Here is a 7,770-nt window from a genome sequence, read left to right on the forward strand (position 1 = left end):
CTCCAGGTGCGGCCTTACCAATACCTTATACAGTTGCAGCAACACCTCCCTGCTTTTGTACTCCATCCCTTTCGCAATGAAGGCCAACATTCCATTTGCCTTCCTGATTACCTGCTGCAGCTGCAAACTAACCTTTTGGGCACTAGTCTGAAAACGCCCGATCTCGTCTGATCTCAGAAGCTCAGAGTCAGGCCTGGTTAGTACTTGGATGGGAGACTGCCTGGGAATACCAGGTGCAGTAGTCTTTAGGCAGAGGCCGCGTGGCCTAATGGATAAGGCGTCTGACTTCGATTATAACCGCGAAATTATCAGAAGATTGCAGGTTCGAGTCCTGCCGCGGTCAACTTAGCTTGCTTCATGCATAAGGACCCCCAGGTCCCTCTGCACCACAGCATGTTGTAATTTCTCCCCATTCAAATAATATTCCCTTTTACTGTTTTTTTTCCCAAGGTGGATGACCTCACACTTTCCGACATTGTATTCCATCTGCCAAACCTTAGCCCATTCGCTTAACCTATCCAAATCTCCTTGCAGCCTCTCTGAGTCCTCTACACAACCCGCTTTCCCACTAATCTTAGTGTCATCTGCAAATTTTGTTGCACTACACTCTGTCCCCTCTTCTAGGTCATCTATGTATATTGTAAACATTTGTGGTCCCAGTACTGATCCCTGTGGCACACCACTAACCATTGATTTCCAACCCGAAAAGGACCCATTTATCCCGATTCTCTGCTTTCTGTTCGCCAGCCAATTCTCTATCCATGCTAATACATTTCCTCTGACTCCGCATACCTTTATCTTCTGCAGTAACCTTTTGTGTGGCACCTTATCGAATGCCTTTTGGAAATCTAAATACACCACATCCATCGGTACACCTCTATCCACCATGCTCGTTATATCCTGAAAGAATTCCAGTAAGTTAGTTAAACATGATTTCCCTTTCATGAATCCATGCTGCATCTGCTTGATTGCACTATTCCTATCCAGATGTCCCGCTATTTCTTCCTTAATGATAGTTTCAAGCATTTTCCCCACTACAGATGTTAAACTAACCGGCCTATAGTTACCTGCCTTTTGCCTGCCCCCTTTTTTAAACAGAGGCGTTACATTAGCTGCTCTCCAATCCGCTGGTACCTCCCCAGAGTCCAGAGAATTTTGGTAGATTACAACGAATGCATCTGCTATAACTTCCGCCATCTCTTTTAATACCCTGGGATGCATTTCATCAGGACCAGGGGACTTGTCTACCTTCAGTCCCATTAGCCTGTCCAGCACTACCTCCCTAGTGATAGTGATCATCTCAAGGTCCTCCCTTCCCACATTCCTATGACCAGCAATTTCTGGCATGGTTTTTGTGTCTTCCACTGTGAAGACGGAAGCTAAATAATTGTTTAAGGTCTCAGCCATTTCCACATTTCCCATTATTAAATCCCCCTTATATCTTCTAAGGGACCAACATTTACTTTAGTCACTCTTTTCCGTTTTATATATCTGTAAAAGCTTTTACTATCTGTTTTTATGTTTTGCGCAAGTTTACCTTCGTAATCTATCTTCCCTTTCTTTATTTCTTTTTTAGTCATTCTTTGCTGTTGCTTAAAATTTTCCCAATCCTCTAGTTTCCCACTAACCTTGGCCACCTTATACACATTGGTCTTTGATTTGATACTTTCCTTTATTTCCTTGGTTATCCACGGCTGGTTATCTCTTCTCTTGCTGCCCTTAATTTTCACTGGAATATATTTTTGTTGCGCATTATGAAAGAGCTCCTTCAAAGTCCTCCACTGTTCCTCAATTGTGCCACCGTTTAGTCCTTGTTTCCAGTCTACTTTAGCCAACTCTGCCCTCATCCCACTGTAGTCCCCTTTGTTTAAGCATAGTACGCTCGTTTCTGACACAACTTCCTCATCTTCAATCTGTATTACAAATTCAACCATATTGTGATCACTCATTCCGAGTGGATCTTTTACGAGGAGATCGTTTATTTTTCCTGTCTCGTTACACAGGACCAGATCCAAAATGGCTTGCTCCCTTGTAGGCTCTGTTACATACTGTTCTAAGAAACAATCCCGTATGCATTCTATGAATTCCTCCTCCAGGCTACCCCCTGCGATTTGATTTGACCAATCGATATGTAGGTTAAAATCCCCCATAACTACTGCCGTTCCTTTTTCACATGCCTCCATTATTCCCTTGATTATTGCCCGCCTCACCGTGAAGTTATTATTTGGGGGCCTATAAACTACGCCGACCAGTGACTTTTTCCCCTTACTATCTCTAATCTCCACCCACAATGATTCAACATTTTGTTCATTGGAGCCAATATCATCCCTCACAACTGCCCTGATATCATCCTTTATTAACAGAGCTACCCACCTCCTTTCCCTTCTTGCCTATCTTTCTGAGATACATTAAAGAGACCAAGGTCACAACAGTTTGAGCTTACAATATACAGCCTTTTGGAGTTATTCTGAACATAACATGCATAATGGAGCATATTAGACCTACATCACTTGTTGGAGTTGGTCCTTTAGAGACTGAAGCTGAGGATTATCCACCACAAAGAAAGATCTGTGTCTGACTACACAAGCACTATGTCTCTCTTCTTCTCTTGGGCAGTCCCCCCAGGGTTAAGGATGACTTACTTCCACACTAAAATGAGTTCTAAGGTGACTGATGAGACCAATGCAGGATCTACAGTCTCTGTCATGGGTGGGGCAGGTAGTGGTTGGAAGGACGGGTGGATGGGGTGCTTGATTTATCATAGGCTCCTTCTGCTTGTTCCTGGTGAAGAGACTTGAAGGGTTCGGTGTCTTCTCAGATGCTCCTCCTCCACTTTGAGCCATCTTAGGCCAAGGATTCCCAAGATTTGGTGGGAATGTTACATTTTTTCAAGGAGGCTTTGAGGGTGTCCTTGAAGCGTTTTCTCTGCCCTCCTGGGGCTCACCTGTCGTGACATAGCTCGGAGTAGAGTGCTTGTTTCTGGAGTCTAGCATTGGGCATGCAGACAATGTGGCCCGCCCACCAGAGCTGGTCGAACGTGGTCAATGCCTCAATGCTGGGGATGTTGGCCTGAGTGAGAACATTCACACTTGTGCGCCTATCCTACCAATTAATTTGCAGGATTTTGCGGAGGCAGCGTACATGGTACTTCTCCAGTGCTTTGAGATGACTACTGTACATATTCCATGTCTCTAAAGCATATAGGAGGGCGGGTATCACTATTGCTCTGTAGACCATGAGCTTGGTGCCGGGTTTGAGATCCTGGTCTTCGAACATTCTTTTCCTCAGGCAGCCAAAGGCTGCACCGGCACACTGAAGGCAGTGTTGGACTTCGTCATCGATGTCTGTCCTTGCTGATAGTAGGCTCCAAAGGTATGGGAAGTGGTCCAAATTGTCCAAGGTCTCATCGTGGATCTTGATAACTGGGGAGCAGTATTGTTTGACGGAGCAGGTTGGTAGAGGACCTTTGTCATACTGATGTTTAATGTGAGGCCCAGACTCTCGTATACTTCAGTGAAGGTGTTAATGATGGTTTGGAGTTCGGACTCCGAGCATACACAAAGGCATGCATCATCTGCATATTATAATTCAATGACAGAAGTTGGAGCAACCTTGAATCTGGTTGAAAATTTCCCGCTTGTCCTGTAGATTAACTCCACTCCAGTGGGGAGATGGTGAAGGGTAAGATGAAGTATTGCAACAAGGAAGATTGAGAAGAGCGTAGGTGCGATGACACCTTGCTTGACCCCACTTGTATTGTCTGCACTTGTATTGGGTCTGTGGTGGAGCCGTTGGTAAGAATCACGGCTTGCATGCCATCGTGAAACAGGCGGAGGATGGTGACAAATTTTTGAGGACAGCCAAATTTGAGAAGGACACTCCATAATCCTTCATGGTTGACAGAGTCGAAAGCCTTTGTGAGATCAAAAAAAACCATGTACAGAGGTTGATGCTGCTCCCTACATTTTTCTTGGATTTGTCGCGCGATGATGATCATGTCCATTGTGCCCCTTAGTGGGCGGAGTCCGCATTGCGATTGTGGGAGGAGCTCTTCAACCACTGACGATTGAGGAGGATTCTTGTGATGATTTTCCCTGCAGCAGACAGCAGGGAAGCTCCTCTGTAATTACCGCAGTCGGACTTGTCCCCTTTCTTGAAGGGACTCTTGGTTACTCTACCAGAAAACATCAAACTGGTTTGATGAGCATGACCAGGAGATTCAGGAGCTAATAAACCACAAATGCTAGGCATTTCTGAATTGAAAACAACTCCACAACTCGAGTGAAAGAAAGCAGACCTACAGACAACTGAAGACCGAGGTCCAACGAAAAATTCGTGACCTAAAGAACAAATGATGGGTCAAAAAAGCGCAGGAGATCCAGCATCTAGCTGGCAATCACGACATGCGTGGATTTTTTAAGCGTGGTCAAATCCACCCACGGCCCAGCACTCAAGGTCCTATTCCACTGAGAGCAAGAACAGAGAGGTGCTCATCAAGGACAGAGAGGCAGTCAGTGCCCGCTGGAAGGAGCACTTTGATGATCTTCTCAACCAAGACTCTGTCTTTGACGTGAGTGTCCTTGACTCCATCCCATAGCATGCTACCCGTCACCACCTCGACACAATCCCAGCCCAGCATGAGGTTGAAAAGGCCATCCGACAACTGAAAAACAACAAGGCCACAGGAGCAGATAGAATCCCCGCTGAAGTACTGAAGCGGAGAAGTACTCTTGGTGCGAATCCATGACCTCATCTTTCTGATCTGGAAGGAGGAGAGCATGCCAGGAGGAGGCAAGCACTATGTATGATGCATCCAGCTACCCATTAGGCTGTAGCAAATATAGCAGTGTCTGGAAGCATATTGAAGTGGAGGTACAAGTAGAGGGAAAGGGAGAACTAGAGGCACTTTAACATTGCAATTCTTGATCCTTAAGTACTTGAATGTTCCTCATAGCATGCACTAGCACATATTTTCTATATAGTTACCATGATTGATACCTGCTGGTTTAATGGGAGAGATGTTAGTACTTCAGCCTTATAAACAGTTGAGTGCTTGGTATCTTATTAGCAACTAGGAGACTAATGAGACCAGTACTGCTGTATGATGAATTATCCATTTGCAAATTTGAAAACACCTAGCAGCCATCAGCTCCAGCGAAGGGCCATATCTTCCATGTAAGCTGCAAGGCAGCTTCGGTACTGCAAAGGATAATTAGTAATCAAGTCCCAAAGACAACTGAACAATAGCAAAGGTAACTGATACCATCAACCAATGTGGAAGAAGATAGACAGAATTTTATTGTAACTATTTGTCCGGCTCACCATCTTTGTGTAGAGATTTTGAATGGTGGACTGCCACAGGATGTAAAAGCCATGTCAGTAACCGCATTAGGTATTAGTAAAGAGGATGCTCAGGTCGGGGTAGCACACTGTCTCCACACTGATGACTAACATCCTTTTATGAATTTTATAGGGCACAGCTTGATCTACTGGCGCCCAAATAAGTACATGCTCTGCACCCGTGTTAAACTGGCAGTATTAAAGACATCTTGTTTCCTGGATCTGTGCTGCAGCAGATTGCAATCAAGCTGCACAAAGCATGGTGTGTGCCTCAGCAGAGGCTTAATAACATTGTGGATGCATTGCTGCATCAAGGACTGGCTTAATGATGTCAGATTCCTCCCCATTCCAGCTTGAAAAGTGCCTGCACCATAACATTTAAGGACTGTCATCACTTTAAGAGTTTGTGTAATGCCTGGTTGTGCATTTACTACTGAGCCATGAGGCTCAGTATAAACCATGATGTAAATCAATACATAATTTTATCAGCTTTCTTCAAAATGCACACCCACGCGTACACATATTTGAAAATCAACTTCCACACTAATATGGTTAAATATGCTGCAAGAATTTTCAATCGGAAATGATTCATATGTACACGTTTATTGTCAGCAGAAAGTATAATGGTTTCATCTTACACAGTTCTCTTCTTTCATTTCATCTCATGCTTTCTGGACTCAGATGATTCTACATATTTTATTGATTTTGCTAAACCATGATTCTTGCTGAGGATTTTGTAGCCCTCTTATTTATAGTGAGTTGTGAATAAAAGATAAGGAGATACAGTCTGTTGATAATTTATTTTGAAAACTTATGCTTCTGTGATACAAAACGCATAATGCTGGAAAAATTTTCATCATTAAGCTAATGGAATAAACTGAGACATATAATTAGAATTCAACAATTGAACTGGCCTTGTATTTTTGCCAGAATTTCCACCAATTGAACGTTGAGTCCCACCCCTTTATATATAGAACAAATGCTTTATTACATATCACTCACAATAAATGATGTCTACTACACCTTGGGCTGGATTTTCGGCTTTTTGTGTTTTCGCCCATTTTCGGGCGCAAATCGTAGCAGAGCGAAAAGTTTAGTGCCAGGTTAACGTTTGTGCCAGAGTGAGGAACTTTCGCCGCATGAAAGTTCACGAGGAGTGTTAGCGTTAACTCTGGCTTTGCATCATAGACTTTGTGCGCTGGAGCCGAAAATTCCGGCGCTGAAAAAAAATCTGCCGTTCTGCGCATGCGCAGTTTGTTTTTTCTTCCCGCGCTACTCGTTTGGTCTCCTGTTGCAAATGCTAATGCAGGGCATGGCCGCGCGGATGCGCAGTACAACCAAGGCTGAATCAGCCATTTCACATTTGGATTTTGATCATGGAGGACAACAATTCCAGACAGCGTGCCAGCCGCGAGGCTAATAAAGCTCTAGTGGGGGCTGTGAAAAGAAGATGGCAGGAGTTGCATCTTCTGGGTGGTTCCAGACCACTGCCATCGATATTTAAAAGGATTTGGAAGAAGATAGCAGAGGAAGTCTCTGCTTCAGACACGGTGGCCAGGACTGGCACATAATGCCGAAAGAAGTTTAATGATCTGACAAGAGTCGTCAGATTGAGTACAATTTTAATTCATGCACTCCTTCATTATTTCAATTATAAATCTGACTCACTATTTGTTCTCATGCTCTTGGTGTCTCTCAGCACTCTGTGGGTTGCCTCCAAAAATGCATGACACATAGGTAGGCTTAGTTCAGCATCCTATTTGTCATGAATGATCTTTACACATTATTAAGATTGCTTTCTGAGATCTCATAAGCTGGCTCCCCATTTCGATATCTTCCTGTTGAACCACATGCATTTTCCAAGGCCATTAAACAGAGGACTCCAATACATTCAGACAGTATGGTATAAATGCTTTGGTGGCTATCTGTGCCACAAGAGCAAATGGACACTCTTGTAACCATTCCCATTTTCATCTTTGCAGACAAAGAAGTCTCATAATCGCCGCAAGCATGTGCAGACAGGCGGCAGTCTGCCTCAGACTCTGACACTCACCAACATCGAGGAGAGAGTGGCAGGCCTCATTGGCGTGACTGGTCGGGCAGCTGTTACTGGGGGCGCTGACCCCCACTCAGATACTGAGGGTAAGTCCTGCACACTCCCTGGGCTGGGTTGGAACAATGTCCTGCTGTGCCTCTGGACTAGGGTTGGGGCAATGTCCTGTAGTGCCTCTGGACGAGGTTGGGGCAATGTCCTGCACACTCCCTGGGATAGATTGGGGCAATGTCCTGCACACTCCCTGGGATAGGTTGGGGCAATGTCCTGAAGTGCCTCTGGACTAGGTTGGGGCAATGTCATGCAGTGCCTCTGGACTAAATATAATTGAGTAGCGGTAGTCCTTCAAATGATCCTGCGCTATGCGACATTCACCA

The 7,770-nt window shown here is 44.6% G+C and overlaps 1 non-coding gene across 1 annotated transcript; it reads left to right on the forward strand.

The window, feature by feature from the left end:
* Nucleotides 1-254: 254 nt before the first annotated feature.
* Nucleotides 255-343, forward strand: trnar-ucg (transfer RNA arginine (anticodon UCG)). The gene is given in 2 exon segments: nt 255-291; nt 308-343. It is a non-coding gene; the product is annotated as a tRNA-Arg (tRNA).
* The last annotated feature ends 7,427 nt before the right edge of the window (nt 344-7,770 follow it).

This window comes from Pristiophorus japonicus, chromosome 3 (genome assembly GCF_044704955.1).
Source record: "Pristiophorus japonicus isolate sPriJap1 chromosome 3, sPriJap1.hap1, whole genome shotgun sequence".
In the NCBI taxonomy this organism is placed as follows: Eukaryota; Metazoa; Chordata; class Chondrichthyes; family Pristiophoridae; genus Pristiophorus; species Pristiophorus japonicus.